Below are 6,026 nucleotides of genomic sequence, written 5' to 3' on the forward strand. Positions count from 1 at the left end.
ACTAAACCTACCAGAAAAGCACAGCATAATGAAAGCTTATGGGAGGAAAATAGACCAATTTTGAAATCAGTCCTTTGGATTTAGCAACATAGAGAGGGTTGTTAACTTTAGGGAGAACTACTTCAGGAGTAGTAGATTAAGAAGTGAGTGAAGTAAGAAAAAACATGAGAAGAGTTGGTTTTTTTTTGTTTTTTTTTTTGTTTTTTGTTTTTTTTTTTTTTTTAGTATGGCTGTGAAGGGGAAATGCGATTCAATGTTTTAGCAAGTTAAGGACCTATTGGTGGAAAGGATTCAATTGAGAGGGCATTGATATTTGGAGGAGCCATGTCTAATGCACACTAGAGAGATTATCTTTCTATAGGAGAAGAAAGTAACGTATGCACAAAAGTAAAACATGCTATGACGGTAAGATTTTAGCAGTTTTGTAGTGGTAAGTAGCAAATGATAGCTTCATTTTTTTTTTTTTTTTCTGGAAAGTATAATGAAAGACCATTTGAAAGGTGCTGGGAAAGGTAAAAGATTTGCAAAGAAGGAGAGATCCCCAGGTGTGTCTCAATCTCTAGGACATCTTTGGAAGTAGGTGAGGCAAGCTGGTCGCTGTGATCTGGTTCAATAGAATCACACTGGCGTGGAATTCTCCCATTTGAACACTGCTTTCCTAAATGTCACGTAATTAATACCAGTCAATTTGTTAACTTAGAGCTCTCCATTTGCTGCGATTTTTTCTGACGGTTGCAAGTCCCAGATAAATTCTCATTTTCACGGATAACAAGCATCTCAGATACGGAGAGTATTAAACAAGATTAAAGGGCTTGTGGACCCTGCACCGGCCAAGGGGCTGCCTTGCGCACCTCGCTGCATGAGCACCCGCCTAGAGCCAGCATTGAAGCTGCAAGATGGCTGACCAGAGGGGAGGTAGCCCCTCCAACGAACGGTGGCCTCGGGCACGGGGGCTGTGGTCACCTCTCGCTTCAGGACACCCGCGGATGTAGTGAAGGGACCCTTGCGGTCTCTGCGGCCCTGGGTGGCCAGCAAGCCGATGCCCCCCTTGCCGACTCTGGAGCCTCTCCTGGGCCAAATTACCTCCTGTACTGCGGTGGTGTCTTGGAGCCCCTGCCCTGGTGCCCACACGGTGCCTGCTGTGCCGCCGGCTTCAGGACCCACTCCCTTCACTGGCACCACGGATACCTTTGTAGAGGTTGTGAGACACGAGGTCACCAGCACCCTGTGGGTGCTCCCAGCCTCCCGGTGGTGACTGTGCCGGCCACTGCTGTGTAGCTTCCCCATCAAAGACCTTTCCTTGCGGTCCGGCCCGGACTTCTGACCTCCCTGCACCCGTGGTGGCGGGGGCACTAGGCTGCGTGTGCACCCTGACTGGGAATATCTCCCTGGAGCCGGTGAGGACAAAGCTGCAGGCTCAGCGCGTGTCACAGCATGGCTCGTGCCTGTGTTAGGGCCGCTGTGGCTCAGGGCGGCTGGCGCTCAGTGTGGAGGGGCTGGGGCCCCCCTGCCCTTCGGGATGTGGCCTTGGCCTTTTCTGCTCTGCACTGGTGCGACGATGACTGGGTGGGCTCAGGCCAAAGAACCAGGCACCCGTGGGCGCCCACTGTGTGGCTGGTGACGTCTCAGGGATGGCGGCAGCGGTGCCCACTCTACTCTTTTCCACGGGGTGGAGACTCAAGGCCAGGTCGCAGCGGGAGCGCTGGAGGCCGTGAAAGTGACACCGGGCAGGCCTACTCCACCTGACTGCTGCCGCTGCAGAGGACCCAGCTGAGTCAGGCACTGGGGAGGCTCTAACAGCTTCCTCCGGAGGATGAGGATCTTCAGGGCCACCCCCTCCTTCATGTGCCATCATGATCAGCTCTTTCGAGTTCAGTTTGGCAAAAGCTTCTTCCAGGGGCTCAATGGAAAACAGCCTGTAGGTTCTTAAAAGGAGCCAAGGTGCAAGGACCGCATCTCTTCTGAGGGTGAGGGTGCGGCAGAAGATGATGGAGCCAAGTGCCTATTCTCAGTACTGAGAAGAGGGGCCTCAGTCTCTCAATTAGGATCACGGAGGGGAAGGGGCTGCCCCTCTGGGCCCGCCCAGGCCCCCCAACACAGCTTTATTCCTACTGGTCCTCATTTCTGGCCCCAGAGAATGATCACTTTTCCAGCCCCCCAGCCAAGTTCAAGACCACATCTACTAACTGTCCCCTTCCCTCCACCATTTCTCTGTGTATTTGCTGTAACTGGGTCTATCCTCAAGAGACACAAAACCCTGGGCCTGGTGTAGTCCACACCCACACTCTGAATCTAAAAATGATGAATTTCTTAGAAAGAAAGAAAGAAAGAAAGAAAGAAAGAAAGAAAGAAAGAAAGAAAGAAAGAAAGAAAGAAAGAAAGAAAGAAAGAAAGAAAGAAAGAAAGAAAGAAAGAAAGAAAGAAAGAAAAAGAAAGAACTTTACCTTGAACATCCTTCCTTGTCGTGTTCTGTTGGGAGCGTGTTCTCCCAGGTCTTTGCCTCTGTCTGGCCATTTCTGGAAAGACTCTACCATCTCAATCTTTAGGAATCTACTTTTAAGAAAAAGGAGATATTTTCCTTATCTACTTCATATGCTTCACAAGTGACCAATAATATTCTCCATGATACATTTTATATTCCTTTTTGTTAGTCTGTTTAGTGTCAGAAGTCCACATACACCCTTCCAAGCTTTAAAAGATTCCAAGTAAAGAGTTGATGTCATATCTAGAATAACTGGCCCCCAAATATTTAGCCAGTTCTCAAATATATATATTCATATGTATTTATATAAATATATTTATATTTATATAATATTGGCCTAGAAGTTTCAAATAAATAATCTGAATTTTTGGCTGATTAACTATAAAGCTAAACATCTTCTTTCTTTAGAAATAAACTAGTATTAAATTTATACTATGTTATTCTTGAAGTCTAAGTGGGAGCCATTTTTTTTAATTTTTTAGAGGACCTAAGAAATGGAAATGGAGAAAATCATACTCAGTTCTCATTATGTAGCAAAAATATGTAGCTAAAATGGCTACTCATGTCTAAGAAACAAAATTCCTTTATTAATTGTATGCCAATATTACAGTAATGCTTTGCTAACAGAGAAAAGAGTTTTGAAGCCAATAAAATAAAAACTACAATGAAGCTCAAATTTAAAAAAGATATGTGCACATGAAAATATCATCCAAATAAACGGAAACAAGTTTCATGAGTTACCTATTATACTGTCACATTTTATAAATAGGTTTTTCATGTTGTAACTCAAAATTCAACATAATAATCTTATTTGGAGGGAAAATAGAGAAATTTATTCTATAAGTATATAAAACATTATCAGGAGCAATTTAGAAAATTGTTTAGTGTTTAAGATGTGTTTTCATAAGTACCGAACTATCTCTGTGACAGGGATTTCCTTTTTCTTATTTATTTATTTGTTTATTTAGAGAGCAGAGGAGAGGGGCAGAGAGAGATAAAGAGAGAGAATCTTAAGCAGGATCCACGTTGAGCATGGAGCCCAAGCAGGGCTTCCTCCCATGACTGTGGGATCATGACCTGAGTCAAAATCAAGAATTGGATGGTTAACCAACTGAGCCATCCAGGTGCCCCAGGCAGGGATTTCTTAATATTAACATAATATCATGGTAATATATTCTCCACTACCTACTTATAGTAAATTTTTTCATTCCTCAAATTATCTAAATGGGAAACTGATATATTTTGTGTCTAAAAGAATGGCAAGAAAGGAAGTCCTATACATAAAATCAAGACTGTGGTCAGTGAACTAAGAATTTGCACCTGTGTATGATGTTGAGAAGATTTTGGAACCAGTGACTCCAGTTTCACATACCCCTTTCTATAGCACACAACTGGGTATAACAGTACTTTGTGAGGTTTTCCTTTCTTCTTGAAAATGGATCTATATGTATCATCATTCAATTAATGCAACACGCATGGCATTCACTATATACTACACACTGTGTTGAATATTACTCAGAGTGAAATTAGACATAGTTCTTGTCCTCCAAATTTCACAGCCTAATATAGTAAAAGTATTTCTGGGGGTCCATCGTCCTCTGTATCACACATAGAGAGTGGCCTCAATAATCAACTGGAATTCCTGAGTCATCTTCATGGTGCTTAACACTCATTAAAATAATTATGTCAAGTGTTATGACTTCCCACTGTAAATAAGAAAAGATAACACTGGAGAGATTAAGGAAACTACCAACGGGGAAAATGCCAGTAAGGAAATATCCAGGATCAGAAAACAGGTCTTATGATTCCATAATCTATGGATTATCGATTGTCAACAAATTCAGTTACCTTCATACAAGGATACATGTTACAAAAACTTCTGTCAGTATCTTTCCTCCATTCCTCTCTAAATCAATCTTACTCCTTATCAGGGCTCCTAGCCTAAAACCACACTAACTCCAAATCCCAGCCAGCCTTCCTATTATCACAGCATTCTTGATCCAGGCTGGGAGTAGAGTCAGCTGCATGTAAGTTTTCATAAAACAAATTCAGTTTAGTATAGTGTTTCAGGAATCTAAAGACCTCAGGGCCAGCTTTGGTCTAGAGGCTATTCTCATTACCATAGCAAAGTATGATCACAAAAGACCAGTAAATCTTATAAAGCATTTAAAAGAATAATAGACTGCCCCCCCCCACACCAAATAGATATAACCCTAAAATCCCCTCTCTCCACATGTAGCCATGGAGATCACAAAACAGAAATGGGATTGAATTTGCCTTGGACAGTCTGTTTACACAAGGAAAATTTATTCAAGACCTGGAACTTCTCTTGGCACCTGACTGAGATTCTAAAATATTTTCCCTGAGCTCTGATCATGTGCAACACTTCACACATGGATGATCATACGATCACACAAAGAGCCAGATCTCTCAGAAACCCCTGGAATGCCTAAAACCCTGTATGTGTATACATGATAAATCCAGAGAGTCTGAAGAGAAGGTCCCTTAATGCAGACTAGTAAATCTACACGGGGCTTAGTGAAATGTTTTGTCAATGAGATTTTCCTATGCATTTTTCCCGACCTTTTCTATAGCAAAACAGAAAACCCAGGAATATTAATATCTGGGCAAAATATCTTCAATGTAGGTGTAAAATTAATAATGGTGGGAAAGGCAAAGAAAAAGAGAGAATGGAGAACATATGCTTAGCCTAAGCCTCGTTTGCTTTCCCAAAACATGTTTTCAATATGATGATTCCTTGTGCAGCCTGAAAAATAATTCTGCAAGCTTTTTAACATCCATAAGATACAAGTTCTAATTGAGATAAAGCATAATAATATCTAGGAAAAGCATCATGGTGGTATTGCTTTGACAGTGCATTTGCCTAAACATTGTTTGTGCCCAAATGGGGATTTGGTGTCCTTTTAGGTTTTCTGAAAGCTAGACTAATTAAGAGCATATATTAATTCAAGCCATATTACATATAAAATGTTCCAAATCTGTCTCTCAGCCCTGAAGGAGCACAATAAATTTGATCCCGTCTGCATCCGTGGGTGTGTTGTTTTGTTTGTAGTGATTCTGTAAGTCTAAGAGGCAGCCTGTGGCTCATCTGTAATAGTAACTACCTCATTCACAAGGTTTTTCGTTATGCATAGTTTGTCTCCTGAAGGCATTTCACACAACAGGAGCTGTCTCTGATGAAAATACTTAATTCCTTAAAGCACCACAGTTCATAATAGTATGGGGAATTAACTATACAAGCTATAAAAATCTTAACAAATTGCCAGTAGCTACACCCTCACTGATGCATTTATTTCTTTACCTTCCAGGGTCACCCTGGTTAACCTCACCATTTAGATCAAAACGTTGTATGGTAGCTGATGGATGACATGTTCCATTAAAGATGTTATGGGAAATAAGAAATAATTAAGTGCTACTCCATTCACCCTAGTAGCTGGTATTAAATATTAGTACACCTGACCAAGAACTGTTCACCTAAGAACTTAATTGTAACAGATAACTTTATTTTGTGCATGAAATTTTG

General features: G+C 41.7%; 1 pseudogene; it reads left to right on the forward strand.

Moving 5' to 3' along the window:
• The first annotated feature begins 399 nt into the window (after positions 1 to 399).
• Positions 400 to 2,733, forward strand: LOC101094479 (annotated as a pseudogene).
• The last annotated feature ends 3,293 nt before the right edge of the window (positions 2,734 to 6,026 follow it).

This window comes from Felis catus, chromosome F2, assembly GCF_018350175.1.
Source record: "Felis catus isolate Fca126 chromosome F2, F.catus_Fca126_mat1.0, whole genome shotgun sequence".
Lineage (NCBI taxonomy): Eukaryota > Metazoa > Chordata > Mammalia > Carnivora > Felidae > Felis > Felis catus.